This window comes from Drosophila suzukii, chromosome Y (genome assembly GCF_043229965.1).
Source record: "Drosophila suzukii chromosome Y, CBGP_Dsuzu_IsoJpt1.0, whole genome shotgun sequence".
In the NCBI taxonomy this organism is placed as follows: domain Eukaryota; kingdom Metazoa; phylum Arthropoda; class Insecta; order Diptera; family Drosophilidae; genus Drosophila; species Drosophila suzukii.
Genome location: NC_092085.1, coordinates 271,444 through 296,827, shown reverse-complemented (window position 1 = coordinate 296,827; position 25,384 = coordinate 271,444). Strand labels below are relative to the sequence as shown.

The 25,384-nt window shown below is 37.6% G+C and overlaps 4 non-coding genes and 1 pseudogene across 4 annotated transcripts; all 5 read left to right on the top strand.

The window, feature by feature from the left end:
- The first annotated feature begins 6,295 nt into the window (after nt 1-6,295).
- On the top strand, nt 6,296-6,474 carry LOC139353832 (5.8S ribosomal RNA). Its single transcript, XR_011604960.1, has one exon. It is a non-coding gene; the product is annotated as a 5.8S ribosomal RNA (ribosomal RNA).
- A 405-nt stretch (nt 6,475-6,879) lies between these two features.
- Nucleotides 6,880-11,353, top strand: LOC139353824 (large subunit ribosomal RNA; annotated as a pseudogene).
- Nucleotides 11,354-17,902: 6,549 nt separating this feature from the next.
- LOC139353778 (small subunit ribosomal RNA) lies at nt 17,903-19,897 on the top strand. Its single transcript, XR_011604917.1, has one exon. It is a non-coding gene; the product is annotated as a small subunit ribosomal RNA (ribosomal RNA).
- Nucleotides 19,898-20,565: 668 nt separating this feature from the next.
- LOC139353831 (5.8S ribosomal RNA) lies at nt 20,566-20,744 on the top strand. The gene has a single exon (XR_011604959.1). It is a non-coding gene; the product is annotated as a 5.8S ribosomal RNA (ribosomal RNA).
- Nucleotides 20,745-21,147: 403 nt separating this feature from the next.
- On the top strand, nt 21,148-25,120 carry LOC139353808 (large subunit ribosomal RNA). The gene has a single exon (XR_011604948.1). It is a non-coding gene; the product is annotated as a large subunit ribosomal RNA (ribosomal RNA).
- Nucleotides 25,121-25,384: the final 264 nt, after the last annotated feature.

Sequence of the window (25,384 nt, the reverse complement as noted above, 5' to 3'; positions counted from 1 at the left end):
TTGCTTTGCCCACGATATGTTCCTTCCACGTTAGTTTAGAATCCAGGGTCAGACCCAGATATTTTGCAGTGAGCTGTTGCGGGATGGCTGCTCCGTTCAGCATAACCGGTGCGGATATACCTGGTCGTAAGGAGAAAGATATATTCGTTGACTTCTCTGCATTTATGATGACGTTCCATCTTTTAAGCCACGGTTCTATGTTTAACAGAGCTTGCTGCAGGCCTTGCACAGCCAGTGGCAGGGAGTCTGCGGAGACTAAAAACGCCGTGTCGTCAGCATATGTACAGGTCATGTTGAGACTACCCGTGGGAATGGGCATATCCGCGGTGTATATTGAGTACAATATTGGGCTGAGTACACTGCCTTGGGGGACTCCAGCGGCCACTTCGTGGATGGGCGACTCCTGCTGGTTACATCTTACATAAAACCTTCTGTTTTCAAGATAGTCTTTCAAAAGTAGGTAATGAGGAGTAGGCAGGGTGTGCTTTAATTTATACAAAAGGCCCTGGTGCCAGACTCTGTCGAAAGCTTGCCTGACGTCTAAGAATGCTGCAGAGCAGAACCTTTTAGACTCGAAGGAGTCTAAAATGCAGCTCACTACCCTGTGGCACTGTTGAATGGTCCCGTGAGCTCGCCTGAAGCCAAATTGGTGATCTGGGATGATATGTTTTTCCTCTAGCACAGGCATCAATCTCCTCAGGAATAATTTTTCCAAGATTTTGGAGAGGATTGGCAGCAGACTGATGGGCCTGTAAGATCCCAGTTCGGCCTCAGGCTTACCTGGTTTGGGGATGACAATAATCTCTGCACATTTCCATTGTGTTGGGAAATGGCCGAGTCTTAGACTTTGGTTCATGATGAACTTCAAGTTTTCAATGCAGTTCGGCGGCATAAGCTTCAGAGCAGTGGCGTCTAGACGATCATATCCAGGAGACTTTGTTGGTTTGAGTGATGTTAACTCCTCCTTTATTTCCTCACAGTCGATTTCTGGAATGGGCAAGTCCATGGGACAAGCCACATCCAGGAAATGAAGGGTCTCTTGATGGTCCACTGGGTCGCACAGGTCGAATGGCTGGAAACTACTCCTTAAGTGGTCGGCAAAGGCGTTTGCTTTTTCCTGGTTTGAGCGACACCAGGCTCCAGTCGATGATTTTATAGGAGCTATCCTCCGTGTGGGTCGCTTCAAATACTTAGTTGCGTTCCAAAGCTTGTGGTCTGCACTACAGGGTTCAAGGTCCGCGAGGTAGGCTTCTAGAGACTTGCTTTTTAGGTCTAGGAGCATCCTGTTAAGGTCTTTACAAGCCCTGTTGTAGATGGTTTTGTCCGACCGTCTTCTACTTAACTGCCAGACCCTCCTCAAACGCCGTTTTTCGCTTACCTTTGTTGCCAGCTCGGTTGACCAGAGATAGTTGTCTCTTTGGCCTCTGGTGTGCACCGTTCGTGTAGTTTCAACGTCCGGGGTGGCGATGCTTGCTGCCAGGTGGACCTGTCTGGTGAGGTACTCCACCGCTTCGTCGATGTCTATCGGACTTTCTAGTACTGGCTGGGGGTCTACATGATTTTCTAGCCAAGATTTAAAAATCGGGATGTTTGTATTCCGTCTGATGAGCTTGACTGCCGTTGGATTTCTCAGATAGGAGTTGCTATATAAAATCTTGACCATGCTGTGATCCGATGCAAGATCATGGCATGCAGCCGTAGATACTTTTGTGGGGTCAATTCCTCTGCTAAATGCAAAGTCCAAGAGGTCCGGAATCTTGGCTGGGTCGGTGGGCCAGTAGGTAGGCTCTCCAGTTGAGTAGACGGTGCAACCCAGTGCCCTGATGCATCTGAGAAGTGTGCTTCCTTTCGGGTTGACGGTCCGTGATCCCCACCAAGTATGTTTTGCGTTGAAGTCGCCTCCGATTAAGAATCTAGGACCCAGATTCAATAGTACGTCAGACAGATCAGTTTGGCTCAATGTGTATCTTGGAGGGAGGTATGCGGAGGCGATGGTAATTTTGCCTAGCGACGTTATGAGGTGGATTTTCGCACACTGCATCCATTCCAGTTGTACGGGCTCGAGCTCCTCGTATTGAATGCCGCGTCTGATGATAATAGAGGCTCCTCCACGTATCCGGTCGCCAGGGTGCAATGCGTTGATTATTTCGTAGCCGGGAATGGTAAAGTGGGATCTGGTGGTGAAGTGTGTCTCGGACACGAGTAAGATGTCTACTTGGTTAGTCTTTATATAATGTTCGACCTCAGGCTTGCTCGTAGCCAAGCCGTTCGCATTCCATATTATAAGTTGGGTGTTTATGGACATTTAAGATTGTTCTGATTGGAGAGCATTGTCATCACTAAGTTTTGGAACTGATTGAACATGGAATTCATCATTGATTCCATTCTGCGCATCATTCTCTCCTCCAAGGCATCAAGGGGGGACTGGCCATTATTGTCGAGGTTTTCAGCCGCTCCAGCCCTAGCAACGTTGGCGTAACTGAATTTCTGATTCCCTGTCTGATTCGCGGCACTGCTCGCTGGGAAATTTGCGCGTGGAGCAGGATTGGATGAAGAAGCAGTTACTGCCTTAGGCTTAGGGCTGAAACGCTTCTTGGCTTCTATGTAGATCCTACAACCGCGGTAGGAGGCGGTGTGATTGTCACCACAATTTCCGCACACAGGTGGGTCTTCCTTTGCCTTCATGCAATTCAGGGAGTCGTGTGATAATCCGCATTTAACACAGACATATTCAAGTTTGCAGTACCTCTTAGTATGCCCGAAAGCTTGGCAGCGGAAGCATTGTACCACCTCATCAAACTTTTTTGGTTCCTCGATGGAGACGACGGCATGGCACAGTCTGTTGATCTCGAAGACTTTCTTGTTTGTTGGAGCTGGTTCAAGGTTAATGAAAAACATCGACAATGGCATTTTAGTTACCCTTGATACTGCATTTTTAGCATCACGCACATTGTGGCCGAGATTCACAAAGGCTTCCTTGACCTCCTCAATTGGTGTAGTGTGGTGTAGTCCCTTAACAACAATGCGGAAAGCTCGCTCTTCCTTAAGTTGGAAGGTACGGAACTCGTATTGACAGTTGTCCAGGTGGGCAACAATTTTTCGGTAAGTGGTGCTGTCCTTCGGCATCAGCCTGATGTTGCCTCTTCCCGTTGCCTTGTAAGAGAAAGTATCGGAATTTACCAATGTGCGCATTTCGTTTAAAAATTCGCCAATGTTTACTACATCCGGGATAAAAATTGGAGGGGGCTTGGGTGCTGTTTTAAGTTCGGTATTATCGACGGTCTTTTCATTGCTGCTCTCTACAGGCAGAGAAGCGAAACGATTTGAGGTGCTAGGACCTATATCCTTCTTTTTGTCTTGATTCACGGCAGCCTTATTCTTTATGGTCTTTTTAGGGAAAATGTAAGGGCGAATTATCTCACCTTCCTCAGGTGACGTGTTGCTTGAGGAGCACGATGAGCTCGGGGTAGGGCTGGGAGATTTTTCCCGTTTCTCCATGATGATTTTCTTTACGCCTCTAATTGACTCTGGCGACCCGGGAGGTAGACTCCTTTTGAGATCTTTTTTTTGCCAAGGGCCTTTTTTGGGTGCGGCTACAGTCGCGTTGTCCACATCCATGCTGCCGGTGTTGCTATTGTCGCCCATGGCGACAGCACCACCAACAAGCACAGCCGGCTAACTGTGTGAGTGAACTATTTATTTCCTTTACCTCTGCTGACAAAAAGTCGACGACGAGGTGTCGCCGAAATGTAGGCAAAAGTATTAGGAGTCGCCGCCCTCTGGCGGAGTGATACAGCGATGAGGTGTCGCCGAATGTATGCTATGAATCCTGAAGTAGTCGCCCTCTGGCGGAATGAAATCAGCTGATTTCCAAAAAACCAACCAATTTGCGGAGACACGAACCGATATAAATTAGTGCAGACGCGAACCGCGCTGCTGTCAAAACGTTATCTAGATAAGGCAGGCGCCACTCGAGAGAGAGCGGCTCTCTTACAACAGTGAAATATGAGTTTTATTGCCGAAATTGGCCTGACACACGGAGCGCCCGAGAGAGCGCCTCTCTCTCAGCACGTCGAATGTTCTCGAATAGTCTGGGGTGGAAAATCGCGATTATGGCCTTCCTACCACCTTTTTCGTGCAGAAAACACACGGAATGATTATGCGAACACAATGCGCGAATATTTATGCTATTTTTAGCAAGGAAAAATGCGTTTTACAGCCGAAATTGGCCCGACACACGGAGCGCCCGAGAGAGCGCCTCTCTCTCAGCACGTCGAATGTTCTCGAACTGTCTGGGGTGGAAAATCGCGGTTTTGGCCTTCCTACCACCTTTTTTGTGCAGAAAACACGCGTAATGATTATGCGAACACAATGCGCGAATATTTATGCTATTTTTAGCAAGGAAAAACGCGTTTTACTGCCGAAATTGACCTGTCACACGGAGCGCTCGAAAAACACGTCTGCTCTCCAGAGCATTTGACTGACAACTGAGGCTTCAAATGCCTGAATATTCTGTGCATGGGATAATGAAATAAGACCTCTGTTCTGCTTTCATTGGTTTTCAGATCAAGAGGTAATGATTAATAGAAGCAGTTTGGGGGCATTAGTATTACGACGCGAGAGGTGAAATTCTTGGACCGTCGTAAGACTAACTTAAGCGAAAGCATTTGCCAAAGATGTTTTCATTAATCAAGAACGAAAGTTAGAGGTTCGAAGGCGATCAGATACCGCCCTAGTTCTAACCATAAACGATGCCAGCTAGCAATTGGGTGTAGCTACTTTTATGGCTCTCTCAGTCGCTTCCCGGGAAACCAAAGCTTTTGGGCTCCGGGGGAAGTATGGTTGCAAAGCTGAAACTTAAAGGAATTGACGGAAGGGCACCACCAGGAGTGGAGCCTGCGGCTTAATTTGACTCAACACGGGAAAACTTACCAGGTCCGAACATAAGTGTGTAAGACAGATTGATAGCTCTTTCTCGAATCTATGGGTGGTGGTGCATGGCCGTTCTTAGTTCGTGGAGTGATTTGTCTGGTTAATTCCGATAACGAACGAGACTCAAATATATTAAATAGATATCTTCAGGATTATGGTGTTGAAGCTTATATAGCCTTCATTCATGGTGGCAGTAAAATGTTTATTGTGTTTGAATGTGTTTATATAAGTGGAGCCGTACCTGTTGGTTTGTCCCATTATAAGGACACTAGCTTCTTAAATGGACAAATTGCGTCTAGCAATAATGAGATTGAGCAATAACAGGTCTGTGATGCCCTTAGATGTCCTGGGCTGCACGCGCGCTACAATGAAAGTATCAACGTGTATTTCCTAGACCGAGAGGTCCGGGTAAACCGCTGAACCACTTTCATGCTTGGGATTGTGAACTGAAACTGTTCACATGAACTTGGAATTCCCAGTAAGTGTGAGTCATTAACTCGCATTGATTACGTCCCTGCCCTTTGTACACACCGCCCGTCGCTACTACCGATTGAATTATTTAGTGAGGTCTCCGGACGTGATCACTGTGACGCCTTGTGTGTTACGGTTGTTTCGCAAAAGTTGACCGAACTTGATTATTTAGAGGAAGTAAAAGTCGTAACAAGGTTTCCGTAGGTGAACCTGCGGAAGGATCATTATTGTTTAATATCCTTACCGTTAATAAAAAAATTTGTTTTTATTATAATAACATTATTATAGTAATACAAATAAAATATTAAATTGCCAAAAATATGATCTATATATATAGATCAAATACAATTTCGAAAAAGCAAGTCGAAATATAATAATTGTAATAAGAAATATATAATATATAAATATATTATTGCAATAAATAAGAGAAATAAATAAGCAAGAAAGCGAAAGCAAACAAATAACAAATTCGAACAAGCAAATCGAAATTATTTGATATTATTATTATATTGTATATTAAATGCAATTAATAAAACACTGTGTGTATATGGACCATAATATACACGCGTTGCGATATGTATTGTTCATCTCAGTTATGCGCATACATTGGATAATGCAACAACCTAAAATGTACAATGTTGTACCTGATTAATACAGGTTAATGTTTTATATAAATTTCAATATATATCGCTAAAAAGTATTTAATACCGTAAATGCCATTAAAAAAATACTTGATATATTATTGGTTATATGAAACTAAGACATTTCGCAGCATTCGTTTTAGGTATAAAAATAAATTTATTGAAGGAATTGATATATGCCAGTAAAATGGTGTATTTTTAATTTCTTTCAATAAAAACATATATGACAAAATTAACAAACCAATATATAAAACTCTAAGCGGTGGATCACTCGGCTCATGGGTCGATGAAGAACGCAGCAAACTGTGCGTCATCGTGTGAACTGCAGGACACATGAACATCGACATTTTGAACGCATATCGCAGTCCATGCTGTTATGTACTTTAATTAATTTTATAGTGCTGCTTGGACTACATATGGTTGAGGGTTGTAAGACTATGCTAATTAAGTTGTTTATACAAATTTTATAATGAAATTTTATAAGCATATGGTATATTATTGGATAATAATAATTTAATTATTTTATTCATAATATTAACAAATATATGAAAAACATTATCTCACATTAGTAAATTAATTTGAATGTGAAAAACGAAGAGAAATATTTTCTTTTTCAATCAAATAATACTGAGAAATGTCTAGCATAAAAAATTTATCTAGAATTGTCTCTTATTAACGATTAGAAAATAGAAAGCCGTTGACTATATTATTATTCTTCGTTGATTCGTTAGACCAAACAAATGCCATACAAATATATATATATATAAATATAACGAATTTAATAAAATGTTTTATCATTATATATAAAGAATTAATTGCAAATAAAAGTTATACACAACCTCAACTCATATGGGACTACCCCCTGAATTTAAGCATATTAATTAGGGGAGGAAAAGAAACTAACCAGGATTTTCTTAGTAGCGGCGAGCGAAAAGAAATCAGTTCAGCACTAAGTCACTTTGTCTATATGGCAAATGTGAGATGCAGTGTATGGAGCGTCAATATTCTAGTATGAGAAATTAACGATTTAAGTCCTTCTTAAATGAGGCCATTTACCCATAGAGGGTGCCAGGCCCGTATAACGTTAATGATTACTAGATGATGTTTCCAAAGAGTCGTGTTGCTTGATAGTGCAGCACTAAGTGGGTGGTAAACTCCATCTAAAACTAAATATAACCATGAGACCGATAGTAAACAAGTACCGTGAGGGAAAGTTGAAAAGAACTCTGAATAGAGAGTTAAACAGTACGTGAAACTGCTTAGAGGTTAAGCCCGATGAACCTGAATATCCGTTATGGAAAATTCATCATTAAAATTGTAATATTTAAACAATATTATGATAATAGTGTGCATTTTTTCCATATAAGGACATTGTAATCTATTAGCATACAAAATTTATCATAAAATATAACTTATAGTTTATTCAAATTAATTTGCTTGCATTTTAACACAGAATAAATGTTATTAATTTGATAAAGTGCTGATAGATTTATATGAATACAGTGCGTTAATTTTTCGGAATTATATAATGGCATAATTATCATTGATTTTTGTGTTTATTATATGCACTTGTATGATTAACAATGCGAAAGATTCAGGATACCTTCGGGACCCGTCTTGAAACACGGACCAAGGAGTCTAACATATGTGCAAGTTATTGGGATATAAACCTAATAGCGTAATTAACTTGACTAATAATGGGATTAGTTTTTTAACTATTTATAGCTAATTAACACAATCCCGGGGCGTTCTATATAGTTATGTATAATGATATTTATATTATTTATGCCTCTAACTGGAACGTACCTTGAGCATATATGCTGTGACCCGAAAGATGGTGAACTATACTTGATCAGGTTGAAGTCAGGGGAAACCCTGATGGAAGACCGAAACAGTTCTGACGTGCAAATCGATTGTCAGAATTGAGTATAGGGGCGAAAGACCAATCGAACCATCTAGTAGCTGGTTCCTTCCGAAGTTTCCCTCAGGATAGCTGGTGCATTTTAATGTTATATAAAATAATCTTATCTGGTAAAGCGAATGATTAGAGGCCTTAGGGTCGAAACGATCTTAACCTATTCTCAAACTTTAAATGGGTAAGAACCTTAACTTTCTTGATATGAAGTTCAAGGTTATGATATAATGTGCCCAGTGGGCCACTTTTGGTAAGCAGAACTGGCGCTGTGGGATGAACCAAACGTAATGTTACGGTGCCCAAATTAACAACTCATGCAGATACCATGAAAGGCGTTGGTTGCTTAAAACAGCAGGACGGTGATCATGGAAGTCGAAATCCGCTAAGGAGTGTGTAACAACTCACCTGCCGAAGCAACTAGCCCTTAAAATGGATGGCGCTTAAGTTGTATACCTATACATTACCGCTAAAGTAGATGATTTATATTACTTGTGATATAAATTTTGAAACTTTAGTGAGTAGGAAGGTACAATGGTATGCGTAGAAGTGTTTGGCGCAAGCCTGCATGGAGCTGCCATTGGTACAGATCTTGGTGGTAGTAGCAAATAATCGAATGAGACCTTGGAGGACTGAAGTGGAGAAGGGTTTCGTGTGAACAGTGGTTGATCACGAGTTAGTCGGTCCTAAGTTCAAGGCGAAAGCCGAAAATTTTCAAGTAAAACACAAATGCCATACAAATATATTATATTATATAAATCAAGCTAATTAATATACTTGAATAATTTTGAACGAAAGGGAATACGGTTCCAATTCCGTAACCTGTTGAGTATCCGTTTGTTATTAAATATGGGCCTCGTGCTCATCCTGGCAACAGGAACGACCATAAAGAAGCCGTCGAGAGATATCGGAAGAGTTTTCTTTTCTGTTTTATAGCCGTACTACCATGGAAGTCTTTCGCAGAGAGATATGGTAGATGGGCTAGAAGAGCATGACATATACTGTTGTGTCGATATTTTCTCCTCGGACCTTGAAAATTTATGGTGGGGACACGCAAACTTCTCAACAGGCCGTACCAATATCCGCAGCTGGTCTCCAAGGTGAAGAGTCTCTAGTCGATAGAATAATGTAGGTAAGGGAAGTCGGCAAATTAGATCCGTAACTTCGGGATAAGGATTGGCTCTGAAGATTGAGATAGTCGGGCTTGATTGGGAAACAATAACATGGTTTATGTGCTCGTTCTGGGTAAATAGAGTGTCTGGCATTTATGTTGGTCACTTGTTCCCCGGATAGTTTAGTTACGTAGCCAATTGTGGAACTTTCTTGCTAAAATTTTGAATGGATTAACGAGATTCCTACTGTCCCTATCTACTTGGCGCCACATACTGTGTGAATGCCGCCTGTATAACGATCTGCGGGACCTGGATGCCCTCGGAGTCGTTCAAGACCATGGAAGATGGATCGTCGCGGGAGTAGTCGAGACCCCAGAACGGATGCGTCTCCTAGGAGTTTTTGCCGATGCTGCCTTCTCGAGGCGAAGGATGGATGCGATGAGGGATGAACCACAGGCGCCGGGACGTTAGTCCCTCCCCTCTTTTGCCGTGTGGTAGCGGCGAAGAATACTGCCACAGCCTGCCATAGCTTGTCGTAGGAGGCGACTAATATGGCAATGGTTGCCCCATCCGAGCTTGTCGGAGCTGAAGGGGTGAGGCTCACCGAGCCTGTAATTTCGGTACCACGGGTTGAGCAGCTCCAAGACTGCTCATTGAGGTTGGCCCCCTTGTGGGAGTATCGTGGTGGCTGTGGTTGACACCTATATCGCGGGTAGAGTCCTCGGGCTCGACGTGGATGTTGCGTAATACAACTCGGGTGCTGTGACCCATAGAACGGTAGAGATTTTAGATAGATCTCGCCCCTACGCAAGGGGGAGTGCTTGCCCGACAAGTAAGTACTCGAATTGCTACTGGGGTGGTTGCTATGTACATAGCTATAGCTGCTAGTCCAGGGCGTTGGTTTGGCGCTGAACCTAGACCCGTGCATTATATACTCACTTGTGGGTATATTAGAATGCCGTGGTTGTAATCCCTTCATTGTGGAACACGCCACGTAAAATAAGTTCGGAGGGATCCGAGACACACCTGTCCCTATCTACTATCTAGCGAAACCACAGCCAAGGGAACGGGCTTGGAATAATTAGCGGGGAAAGAAGACCCTTTTGAGCTTGACTCTAATCTGGCAGTGTAAGGAGACATAAGAGGTGTAGAATAAGTGGGAGATATTAGACTTCGGTTTGGTATCGCCAATGAAATACCACTACTCTTATTGTTTCCTTACTTACTTGATTAAATGGAACGTGTATCATTTCCTAGCCATTATACGGATATATTTATTATATCTTATGGTATTGGGTTTTGATGCAAGCTTCTTGATCAAAGTATCACGAGTTTGTTATATAATCGCAAACAAATTCTTTAATAAAACGGTGCATTTATGTATTTTTGATTTGAAAATTTGGTATAACTCCAATTACTCAGGTATGATCCAATTCAAGGACATTGCCAGGTAGGGAGTTTGACTGGGGCGGTACATCTCTCAAATAATAACGGAGGTGTCCCAAGGCCAGCTCAGTGCGGACAGAAACCACACATAGAGCAAAAGGGCAAATGCTGACTTGATCTCGGTGTTCAGTACACACAGGGACAGCAAAAGCTCGGCCTATCGATCCTTTTGGTTTAAAGAGTTTTTAACAAGAGGTGTCAGAAAAGTTACCATAGGGATAACTGGCTTGTGGCGGCCAAGCGTTCATAGCGACGTCGCTTTTTGATCCTTCGATGTCGGCTCTTCCTATCATTGTGAAGCAAAATTCACCAAGCGTTGGATTGTTCACCCATGCAAGGGAACGTGAGCTGGGTTTAGACCGTCGTGAGACAGGTTAGTTTTACCCTACTAATGACAAAACGTTGTTGCGACAGCATTCCTGCGTAGTACGAGAGGAACCGCAGGTACGGACCAATGGCACAATACTTGTTCGAGCGAACAGTGGTATGACGCTACGTCCGTTGGATTATGCCTGAACGCCTCTAAGGTCGTATCCGTGCTGGACTGCAATGATAAATAAGGGGCAATTTGCATTGTATGGCTTCTAAACCATTTAAAGTTTATAATTTACTTTATAAACGACAATGGATGTGATGCCAATGTAATTTGTAACATAGTAAATTGGGAGGATCTTTGATCACCTGATGCCGCGCTAGTTACATATAAAAGCATTATTTAATACAATGACAAAGCCTAGAATCAATTGTAAACGACTTTTGTAACAGGCAAGGTGTTGTAAGTGGTTGAGCAGCTGCCATACTGCGATCCACTGAAGCTTATCCTTTGCTTGATGATTCGATAATAAAGATGTTGCAAGCGGCATAATAATTTATGCTTGCTTGCAACGGCGCGCCACTTTGTGGTTAGCAAAAGGTCTAGTAATATAAGAGACCTATAAAAAAATCAATATATTATTATAAATAAATATTGAACAAACAAAATGCATCGTCATCTTTATTAGTGACGCGATGATAAAGTGGCAAACATATTCCATGTATAAATATTCCTATGGTATTTTGATAATGCAAGTAAAGAGGACATATATAAAAGTAAGTATATGTTCCTCCAATGGTAGCAGCGGTTGGTTGGTTGGTGTCTGCTCCTCTTATTGTTCAAAACTTATGTTATGGTAGCAAGTCTGTATCGTCATATTATTAGTGACGCGAAAAATTAGTGGCAAACAATATTCGATGTATAAATATTCCTATGGTATTAATATTCAAATGAAGAGACCATTTAAATAAAGAGGACATATATAAAAGTAAGTATATGTTCCTCCAATGGTAGCAGCGGTTGGTTGGTTGGTGTCTGCTCCTCTTATTGTTCAAAACTTATGTTATGGTAGCAAGTCTGTATCGTCATATTATAAGTGACGCGAAAAATTAATGGCAAACATATTCGATGTATATAAATATTCCTATGGTATTCAAATTCAAGTAAAGAGACCATTAAAGTACAGAGAGAGGCCATATAATAAGTAAGTATATGTTCCTCCAATGGTAGCAGTGGTTGGTTGGTTGGTTGGTTGGTTGGTTGGCGGCTGCTCCTCTTATTGTTCAAAACTTATGTTATGGTAGCAAGTCTGTATCGTCATATTATAAGTGACGCGAAAAATTAGTGGCAAACATATTCGATGTATAAATATTCCTATGGTATTGAAATTCAAATAAAGAGACCATTAAAATAAAGAGGACATATATAAAAGTAAGTAATGGTAGCGGCGGTTGGTTGGTTGGCGGCTGCTCTTATTGTTCAAAACTTATGTTATCAATATGAGTTTGGCAATACAATAAAGAAGACCAATCTAATCCATATAAGACTAAATGGATTATATGGATATGCTTAGGAAACCCATATATTAATAAAAAAAAATTTATGTATAGAAAATTATACATATATGTATTTATATAAATGAATCGTATGGATATGGCTTATAGTAGATATAATACCTTTAAGGCATATTAATGTATAATATAGTAAATATATATACGTTGAAATATAAATGCATTTTTATATATATGGCAGCATATAAGTGTCATATGAAAAATAATAGAGTTTACCCATATATCACTGAAATGAGATATATAAACCTAGTGAGGGGCGGCACTAGTGAATGAATCGTATAGATATGGCTTACAGGTATAATACCTATATGTCATAATATGGTTTAATATTATAAATATACATTTAAATATGAATGAATTGTATAGATATGGCTTTTAAATGCCATATGCATAAGAATAAATAGAATGATTAACACTTATATCACTGAAATAAGATATAAAAACCTAGTGAAGGGTGGCACTAGTACTGTAAACATGATTTTGGCAGAGCTCGGGGTAAAAAACTACTATAGGGAGGTGGTCGTTGGCGGGCCCCTCCTCGTATTGGTCAAAACCTATGTTATACATATGAGGTTGTCAATACTATAAAGAACGCCAAGCATATCCATATAAATGTATGGATATGCATACAAATCCATACAAAAGTGAAAAAAAAATAATGTATTGAAAAATATACATATATTTATATAAGTGAATCGTATGGATATGTCTTATAGGTATAATACCTATAAGGCATAACAATGTATAATCTAGCAAATATACATCGAAATATGCAGGAATTGTATAGATATGGCATATAAATGCCATATACATAAGAATAAATTGTATATCAATGCAATAAGATATATAAACCTAGTGAGGGGCGGCACTAGTAAATGAATCGTATGGATATGGCTTATAGGTATAATACCTATAAGGCATAATAATGTATAATATAATAAATATACATTAAAACATGATTGAATTATATAGATATGGCATATAAATGCCATATACTTAAGAATAAATGGTAAAATTTACCCGTATATCACTTAAACACGATATATAAACCTAGTGAGGGTGACGCTAGTACTGTAAACATGCTTTTGGAAGATAATGGGTCCAAAAACTACTATAGGGAGGTGGTCGTTGGCGGGCCCCTCCTCGTATTGGTCAAAACCTATGTTATGCATATAAGTTTGTCAATACTATTAAGACCGCCAAGCATATCCATATAAATGTATGGATATGCATAAAAATCCATACAAAAGTGAAAAAAAATAATGTATTGAAAAATATACATATATTTATATAAGTGAATCGTATGGATATGGCTTATAGGTATAATACCTATAAGGCATAACAATGTATAATCTAGCAAGTATACATCGAAATATGAAGGAATTGTATAGATATGGCATATAAATGCCATATACATAAGAATAAATTGTATATCAATGCAATAAGATATATAAACCTAGTGAGGGGCGGCACTAGTAAATGAATCGTATGGATATGGCTTATAGGTATAATACCTATAAGGCATAATAATGTATAATATAATAAATATACATTAAAACATGATTGAATTATATAGATATGGCATATAAATGCCATATACTTAAGAATAAATGGTAAAATTTACCCGTATATCACTGAAACACGATATATAAACCTAGTGAGGGTGACACTAGTACTGTAAACATGCTTTTAGAAGATCATGGGTCCAAAAACTACTATAGGGAGGTGGTCGTTGGCGGGCCCCTCCTCGTATTGGTCAAAACCTATGTTATGCATATAAGTTTGTCAATACTATTAAGACCGCCAAGCATATCCATATAAATGTATGGATATGCATAAAAATCCATACAAAAGTGAAAAAAAATAATGTATTGAAAAATATACATATATTTATATAAGTGAATCGTATGGATATGGCTTATAGGTATAATACCTATAAGGCATAACAATGTATAATCTAGCAAGTATACATCGAAATATGAAGGAATTGTATAGATATGGCATATAAATGCCATATAAATAAGAATAAATTGTATATCAATGCAATAAGATATATAAACCTAGTGAGGGGCGGCACTAGTAAATGAATCGTATGGATATGGCTTATAGGTATAATACCTATAAGGCATAATAATGTATAATATAATAAATATACATTAAAATATGATTGAATTATATAGATATGGCATATAAATGCCATATACTTAAGAATAAATGGTAAAATTTACCCGTATATCACTGAAACACGATATATAAACCTAGTGAGGGTGACACTAGTACTGTAAACATGCTTTTAGAAGATCATGGGTCCAAAAACTACTATAGGGAGGTGGTCGTTGGCGGGCCTCTCCTCGTATTGGTCAAAACCTATGTTATGCATATAAGTTTGTCAATACTATTAAGACCGCCAAGCATATCCATATAAATGTATGGATATGCATAAAAATCCATACAAAAGTGAAAAAAATAATGTATTAAAAAATATACATATATTTATATAAGTGAATCGTATGGATATGGCTTATAGGTATAATACCTATAAGGCATAACAATGTATAATCTAGCAAATATACATCGAAATATGCAGGAATTGTATAGATATGGCATATAAATGCCATATAAATAAGAATAAATTGTATATCAATGCAATAAGATATATAAACCTAGTGAGGGGCGGCACTAGTAAATGAATCGTATGGATATGGCTTATAGGTATAATACCTATAAGGCATAATAATGTATAATATAATAAATATACATTAAAATATGATTGAATTATATAGATATGGCATATAAATGCCATATACTTAAGAATAAATGGTAAAATTTACCCGTATATCACTGAAACACGATATATAAACCTAGTGAGGGTGACACTAGTACTGTAAACATGCTTTTAGAAGATCATGGGTCCAAAAACTACTATAGGGAGGTGGTCGTTGGCGGGCCCCTCCTCGTATTGGTCAAAACCTATGTTATGCATATAAGTTTGTCAATACTATTAAGACCGCCAAGCATATCCATATAAATGTATGGATATGCATAAAAATCCATACAAAAGTGAAAAAAAATAATGTATTAAAAAATATACATATATTTATATAAGTGAATCGTATGGATATGGCTTATAGGTATAATACCTATAAGGCATAACAATGTATAATCTAGCAAATATACATCGAAATATGCAGGAATTGTATAGATATGGCATATAAATGCCATATAAATAAGAATAAATTGTATATCAATGCAATAAGATATATAAACCTAGTGAGGGGCGGCACTAGTAAATGAATCGTATGGATATGGCTTATAGGTATAATACCTATAAGGCATAATAATGTATAATATAATAAATATACATTAAAATATGATTGAATTATATAGATATGGCATATAAATGCCATATACTTAAGAATAAATGGTAAAATTTACCCGTATATCACTGAAACACGATATATAAACCTAGTGAGGGTGACACTAGTACTGTAAACATGCTTTTAGAAGATCATGGGTCCAAAAACTACTATAGGGAGGTGGTCGTTGGCGGGCCCCTCCTCGTATTGGTCAAAACCTATGTTATGCATATAAGTTTGTCAATACTATTAAGACCGCCAAGCATATCCATATAAATGTATGGATATGCATAAAAATCCATACAAAAGTGAAAAAAAATAATGTATTAAAAAATATACATATATTTATATAAGTGAATCGTATGGATATGGCTTATAGGTATAATACCTATAAGGCATAACAATGTATAATCTAGCAAGTATACATCGAAATATGAAGGAATTGTATAGATATGGCATATAAATGCCATATAAATAAGAATAAATTGTATATCAATGCAATAAGATATATAAACCTAGTGAGGGGCGGCACTAGTAAATGAATCGTATGGATATGGCTTATAGGTATAATACCTATAAGGCATAATAATGTATAATATAATAAATATACATTAAAATATGATTGAATTATATAGATATGGCATATAATTGCCATATACTTAAGAATACATGGTAAAATTTACCTGTGTATCACTGAAACACGATATATAAACCTAGTGAGGGTGACGCTAGTACTGTAAACATGCTTTTAGAAGATCATGGGTCCAAAAACTACTATAGGGAGGTGGTCGTTGGCGGGCCCCTCCTCGTATTGGTCAAAACTTATGTTATGCGTATGCATATGATTTTGTCAATACTATAAAGAAAACTTGTTTTGTACATACAAAACTAAATGAATTATATGGATATTGAAAAATAAATGGCATTATATCCATATAATGAAAATATACTTGTATTCTCTTATTATAAGAGAGAATACCATATGGGTGGTTGGCAAAGAGAATTGAAAATACCCGAATTGAAGATATTGGGTTCAAAAACTACTATAGGGTGGTGTAGCAAATAAAGTTAAGACCATATATCCATATAATGGATATACACATGTATTCTCTTATTATAAGAAAGAATACCATATGGTTGGTTGGTAAAGATAATTGAAAATACCCGAATTGAAGATTACGGGTTCAAAAACTATTATATGGTGATGTAGCAAATAAAATGAAGATGATATATCCATATAATGGAATTATATGTGTATTCTCTTATTATAAGAGAGAGTTTCAAATGGTTTGGTGGCAAAGACAATTGAAAATACCCGAATTAAAGATAATGGGTCCAAAAACTACTATAGGATGGTCAATGGGCCGGCCATCTCCTATTGACAATAGTCGGTAGATAAGATATTATCCGTCAAATTTGTTTCTGTGTTCATTTATGAATATGGGACTTGGCTCCGCGGTTAATATTTTAAGCCCAAGATAATAAAGTCGAAACAAAGGCCAAGTGTTTCTATTATACATAGAATAACAAATTGTTTCCCAATTTTATCGTTAATTAATCCTATTTAAAACAAAAAGAGGCAGGATTGCTAGATATACATTGTAAATGTATATTTGACCTTTCTGCCTCTATCTTAACTATTTAATATTAGTTTACACAAAAAAAGGCGTAAAAGCGAATTATAAATATATTTTATTATTAAAGTACATATCATATATGCGCTCGGTTTTATATTATATATTACCAAAGAGTCTATATGAATATATACAGATAAATTTTAAATTTATCATCAAAATACAAATGATTTAACTCAATATTATATATTGGTTAAACAAAAATTGTACATGTGTGGATACAATAATGACGTATGTCGAACAAAAATGATATTTTAGAATGAAATATGCATATATAAAGAAAATATTATTACATATTACAAAATATTGTGTTTTAAAGAAGATAAGATATTTCTTTTTTTTAAACATCAATAATTAAAAAACTTGTTATTATTAGTGGCGAAACAAGTATATATTGAAAACAAACGTATACGAATGCTATATAAAAATGGCCGTATTCGATAGAAAACAATCTATAAAATTTATATTGCTAATTTCTATTCAAAAATATGAATGAAATATGAATAAAAACATTATTCTGGTTGATCCTGCCAGTAGTTATATGCTTGTCTCAAAGATTAAGCCATGCATGTCTAAGTACACACGAATTAAAAGTGAAACCGCAAAAGGCTCATTATATCAGTTATGGTTCCTTAGATCGTTAACAGTTACTTGGATAACTGTGGTAATTCTAGAGCTAATACATGCAATTAAAACATGAACCTTATGGGACATGTGCTTTTATTAGGCTAAAACCAAGCGATCGCAAGATCGTTATATTGGTTGAACTCTAGATAACATGCAGATCGTATGGTCTTGTACCGACGACAGATCTTTCAAATGTCTGCCCTATCAACTTTTGATGGTAGTATCTAGGACTACCATGGTTGCAACGGGTAACGGGGAATCAGGGTTCGATTCCGGAGAGGGAGCCTGAGAAACGGCTACCACATCTAAGGAAGGCAGCAGGCGCGTAAATTACCCACTCCCAGCTCGGGGAGGTAGTGACGAAAAATAACAATACAGGACTCATATCCGAGGCCCTGTAATTGGAATGAGTACACTTTAAATCCTTTAACAAGGACCAATTGGAGGGCAAGTCTGGTGCCAGCAGCCGCGGTAATTCCAGCTCCAATAGCGTATATTAAAGTTGTTGCGGTTAAAACGTTCGTAGTTGAACTTGTGCTTCATACGGGTAGTACAACTTACAATTGTGGTTAGTACTATACCTTTATGTATGTAAGCGTATTACCGGTGGAGTTCTTACATGTGCTTAGATACTTGTATTTTTTCATATGTTCCTCCTATTTAAAAACCTGCATTAGTGCTCTTAAACGAGTGTTATTGTGGGCCGGTACAATTACTTTGAACAAATTAGAGTGCTTAAAGCAGGCTTCAAATGCCTGAATATTCTGTGCATGGGATAATGAAATAAGACCTCTGTTCTGCTTTCATTGGTTTTCAGATCAAGAGGTAATGATTAATAGAAGCAGTTTGGGGGCATTAGTATTACGACGCGAGAGGTGAAATTCTTGGACCGTCGTAAGACTAACTTAAGCGAAAGCATTTGCCAAAGATGTTTTCATTAATCAAGAACGAAAGTTAGAGGTTCGAAGGCGATCAGATACCGCCCTAGTTCTAACCATAAACGATGCCAGCTAGCAATTGGGTGTAGCTACTTTTATGGCTCTCTCAGTCGCTTCCCGGGAAACCAAAGCTTTTGGGCTCCGGGGGAAGTATGGTTGCAAAGCTGAAACTTAAAGGAATTGACGGAAGGGCACCACCAGGAGTGGAGCCTGCGGCTTAATTTGACTCAACACGGGAAAACTTACCAGGTCCGAACATAAGTGTGTAAGACAGATTGATAGCTCTTTCTCGAATCTATGGGTGGTGGTGCATGGCCGTTCTTAGTTCGTGGAGTGATTTGTCTGGTTAATTCCGATAACGAACGAGACTCAAATATATTAAATAGATATCTTCAGGATTATGGTGTTGAAGCTTATATAGCCTTCATTCATGGTGGCAGTAAAATGTTTATTGTGTTTGAATGTGTTTATATAAGTGGAGCCGTACCTGTTGGTTTGTCCCATTATAAGGACACTAGCTTCTTAAATGGACAAATTGCGTCTAGCAATAATGAGATTGAGCAATAACAGGTCTGTGATGCCCTTAGATGTCCTGGGCTGCACGCGCGCTACAATGAAAGTATCAACGTGTATTTCCTAGACCGAGAGGTCCGGGTAAACCGCTGAACCACTTTCATGCTTGGGATTGTGAACTGAAACTGTTCACATGAACTTGGAATTCCCAGTAAGTGTGAGTCATTAACTCGCATTGATTACGTCCCTGCCCTTTGTACACACCGCCCGTCGCTACTACCGATTGAATTATTTAGTGAGGTCTCCGGACGTGATCACTGTGACGCCTTGTGTGTTACGGTTGTTTCGCAAAAGTTGACCGAACTTGATTATTTAGAGGAAGTAAAAGTCGTAACAAGGTTTCCGTAGGTGAACCTGCGGAAGGATCATTATTGTTTAATATCCTTACCGTTAATAAAAAAATTTGTTTTTATTATAATAACATTATTATAGTAATACAAATAAAATATTAAATTGCCAAAAATATGATCTATATATATATAGATCAAATACAATTTCGAAAAAGCAAGTCGAAATATAATAATTGTAATAAGAAATATATAATATATAAATATATTATTGCAATAAATAAGAGAAATAAATAAGCAAGAAAGCAAAAGCAAAACAAATAACAAATTCGAACAAGCAAATCGAAATTATTTGATATTATTATTATATTGTATATTAAATGCAATTAATAAAACACTGTGTGTATATGGACCATAATATACACGCGTTGCGATATGTATTGTTCATCTCAGTTATGCGCATACATTGGATAATGCAACAACCTAAAATGTACAATGTTGTACCTGATTAATACAGGTTAATGTTTTATATAAATTTCAATATATATCGCTAAAAAGTATTTAATACCGTAAATGCCATTAAAAAAATACTTGATATATTATTGGTTATATGAAACTAAGACATTTCGCAGCATTCGTTTTAGGTATAAAAATAAATTTATTGAAGGAATTGATATATGCCAGTAAAATGGTGTATTTTTAATTTCTTTCAATAAAAACATATATGACAAAATTAACAAACCAATATATAAAACTCTAAGCGGTGGATCACTCGGCTCATGGGTCGATGAAGAACGCAGCAAACTGTGCGTCATCGTGTGAACTGCAGGACACATGAACATCGACATTTTGAACGCATATCGCAGTCCATGCTGTTATGTACTTTAATTAATTTTATAGTGCTGCTTGGACTACATATGGTTGAGGGTTGTAAGACTATGCTAATTAAGTTGTTTATACAAATTTTATAATGAAATTTTATAAGCATATGGTATATTATTGGATAATAATAATTTAATTATTTTATTCATAATATTAACAAATATATGAAAAACATTATCTCACATTAGTAAATTAATTTGAATGTGAAAAACGAAGAGAAATATTTTCTTTTTCAATCAAATAATACTGAGAAATGTCTAGCATAAAAAATTTATCTAGAATTGTCTCTTATTAACGATTAGAAAATAGAAAGCCGTTGACTATATTATTATTCTTCGTTGATTCGTTAGACCAAACAAATGCCATACAAATATATATATATAAATATAACGAATTTAATAAAATGTTTTATCATTATATATAAAGAATTAATTGCAAATAAAAGTTATACACAACCTCAACTCATATGGGACTACCCCCTGAATTTAAGCATATTAATTAGGGGAGGAAAAGAAACTAACCAGGATTTTCTTAGTAGCGGCGAGCGAAAAGAAATCAGTTCAGCACTAAGTCACTTTGTCTATATGGCAAATGTGAGATGCAGTGTATGGAGCGTCAATATTCTAGTATGAGAAATTAACGATTTAAGTCCTTCTTAAATGAGGCCATTTACCCATAGAGGGTGCCAGGCCCGTATAACGTTAATGATTACTAGATGATGTTTCCAAAGAGTCGTGTTGCTTGATAGTGCAGCACTAAGTGGGTGGTAAACTCCATCTAAAACTAAATATAACCATGAGACCGATAGTAAACAAGTACCGTGAGGGAAAGTTGAAAAGAACTCTGAATAGAGAGTTAAACAGTACGTGAAACTGCTTAGAGGTTAAGCCCGATGAACCTGAATATCCGTTATGGAAAATTCATCATTAAAATTGTAATATTTAAACAATATTATGATAATAGTGTGCATTTTTTCCATATAAGGACATTGTAATCTATTAGCATACAAAATTTATCATAAAATATAACTTATAGTTTATTCAAATTAATTTGCTTGCATTTTAACACAGAATAAATGTTATTAATTTGATAAAGTGCTGATAGATTTATATGAATACAGTGCGTTAATTTTTCGGAATTATATAATGGCATAATTATCATTGATTTTTGTGTTTATTATATGCACTTGTATGATTAACAATGCGAAAGATTCAGGATACCTTCGGGACCCGTCTTGAAACACGGACCAAGGAGTCTAACATATGTGCAAGTTATTGGGATATAAACCTAATAGCGTAATTAACTTGACTAATAATGGGATTAGTTTTTTAACTATTTATAGCTAATTAACACAATCCCGGGGCGTTCTATATAGTTATGTATAATGATATTTATATTATTTATGCCTCTAACTGGAACGTACCTTGAGCATATATGCTGTGACCCGAAAGATGGTGAACTATACTTGATCAGGTTGAAGTCAGGGGAAACCCTGATGGAAGACCGAAACAGTTCTGACGTGCAAATCGATTGTCAGAATTGAGTATAGGGGCGAAAGACCAATCGAACCATCTAGTAGCTGGTTCCTTCCGAAGTTTCCCTCAGGATAGCTGGTGCATTTTAATGTTATATAAAATAATCTTATCTGGTAAAGCGAATGATTAGAGGCCTTAGGGTCGAAACGATCTTAACCTATTCTCAAACTTTAAATGGGTAAGAACCTTAACTTTCTTGATATGAAGTTCAAGGTTATGATATAATGTGCCCAGTGGGCCACTTTTGGTAAGCAGAACTGGCGCTGTGGGATGAACCAAACGTAATGTTACGGTGCCCAAATTAACAACTCATGCAGATACCATGAAAGGCGTTGGTTGCTTAAAACAGCAGGACGGTGATCATGGAAGTCGAAATCCGCTAAGGAGTGTGTAACAACTCACCTGCCGAAGCAACTAGCCCTTAAAATGGATGGCGCTTAAGTTGTATACCTATACATTACCGCTAAAGTAGATGATTTATATTACTTGTGATATAAATTTTGAAACTTTAGTGAGTAGGAAGGTACAATGGTATGCGTAGAAGTGTTTGGCGCAAGCCTGCATGGAGCTGCCATTGGTACAGATCTTGGTGGTAGTAGCAAATAATCGAATGAGACCTTGGAGGACTGAAGTGGAGAAGGGTTTCGTGTGAACAGTGGTTGATCACGAGTTAGTCGGTCCTAAGTTCAAGGCGAAAGCCGAAAATTTTCAAGTAAAACACAAATGCCATACAAATATATTATATTATATAAATCAAGCTAATTAATATACTTGAATAATTTTGAACGAAAGGGAATACGGTTCCAATTCCGTAACCTGTTGAGTATCCGTTTGTTATTAAATATGGGCCTCGTGCTCATCCTGGCAACAGGAACGACCATAAAGAAGCCGTCGAGAGATATCGGAAGAGTTTTCTTTTCTGTTTTATAGCCGTACTACCATGGAAGTCTTTCGCAGAGAGATATGGTAGATGGGCTAGAAGAGCATGACATATACTGTTGTGTCGATATTTTCTCCTCGGACCTTGAAAATTTATGGTGGGGACACGCAAACTTCTCAACAGGCCGTACCAATATCCGCAGCTGGTCTCCAAGGTGAAGAGTCTCTAGTCGATAGAATAATGTAGGTAAGGGAAGTCGGCAAATTAGATCCGTAACTTCGGGATAAGGATTGGCTCTGAAGATTGAGATAGTCGGGCTTGATTGGGAAACAATAACATGGTTTATGTGCTCGTTCTGGGTAAATAGAGTGTCTGGCATTTATGTTGGTCACTTGTTCCCCGGATAGTTTAGTTACGTAGCCAATTGTGGAACTTTCTTGCTAAAATTTTTAAGAATACTAATTGGGTTAAACCAATTAGTTCTTATTAATTATAACGATTATCAATTAACAATCAATTCAGAACTGGCACGGACTTGGGGAATCCGACTGTCTAATTAAAACAAAGCATTGTGATGGCCCTAGCGGGTGTTGACACAATGTGATTTCTGCCCAGTGCTCTGAATGTCAAAGTGAAGAAATTCAAGTAAGCGCGGGTCAACGGCGGGAGTAACTATGACTCTCTTAAATGCCTCTCCAAATGCCTCGTCATCTAATTAGTGACGCGCATGAATGGATTAACGAGATTCCTACTGTCCCTATCTACTATCTAGCGAAACCACAGCCAAGGGAACGGGCTTGGAATAATTAGCGGGGAAAGAAGACCCTTTTGAGCTTGACTCTAATCTGGCAGTGTAAGGAGACATAAGAGGTGTAGAATAAGTGGGAGATATTAGACTTCGGTTTGGTATCGCCAATGAAATACCACTACTCTTATTGTTTCCTTACTTACTTGATTAAATGGAACGTGTATCATTTCCTAGCCATTATACGGATATATTTATTATATCTTATGGTATTGGGTTTTGATGCAAGCTTCTTGATCAAAGTATCACGAGTTTGTTATATAATCGCAAACAAATTCTTTAATAAAACGGTGCATTTATGTATTTTTGATTTGAAAATTTGGTATAACTCCAATTACTCAGGTATGATCCAATTCAAGGACATTGCCAGGTAGGGAGTTTGACTGGGGCGGTACATCTCTCAAATAATAACGGAGGTGTCCCAAGGCCAGCTCAGTGCGGACAGAAACCACACATAGAGCAAAAGGGCAAATGCTGACTTGATCTCGGTGTTCAGTACACACAGGGACAGCAAAAGCTCGGCCTATCGATCCTTTTGGTTTAAAGAGTTTTTAACAAGAGGTGTCAGAAAAGTTACCATAGGGATAACTGGCTTGTGGCGGCCAAGCGTTCATAGCGACGTCGCTTTTTGATCCTTCGATGTCGGCTCTTCCTATCATTGTGAAGCAAAATTCACCAAGCGTTGGATTGTTCACCCATGCAAGGGAACGTGAGCTGGGTTTAGACCGTCGTGAGACAGGTTAGTTTTACCCTACTAATGACAAAACGTTGTTGCGACAGCATTCCTGCGTAGTACGAGAGGAACCGCAGGTACGGACCAATGGCACAATACTTGTTCGAGCGAACAGTGGTATGACGCTACGTCCGTTGGATTATGCCTGAACGCCTCTAAGGTCGTATCCGTGCTGGACTGCAATGATAAATAAGGGGCAATTTGCATTGTATGGCTTCTAAACCATTTAAAGTTTATAATTTACTTTATAAACGACAATGGATGTGATGCCAATGTAATTTGTAACATAGTAAATTGGGAGGATCTTTGATCACCTGATGCCGCGCTAGTTACATATAAAAGCATTATTTAATACAATGACAAAGCCTAGAATCAATTGTAAACGACTTTTGTAACAGGCAAGGTGTTGTAAGTGGTTGAGCAGCTGCCATACTGCGATCCACTGAAGCTTATCCTTTGCTTGATGATTCGATAATAAAGATGTTGCAAGCGGCATAATAATTTATGCTTGCTTGCAACGGCGCGCCACTTTGTGGTTAGCAAAAGGTCTAGTAATATAAGAGACCTATAAAAAAATCAATATATTATTATAAATAAATATTGAACAAACAAAATGCATCGTCATCTTTATTAGTGACGCGATGATAAAGTGGCAAACATATTCCATGTATAAATATTCCTATGGTATTTTGATAATGCAAGTAAAGAGGACATATATAAAAGTAAGTATATGTTC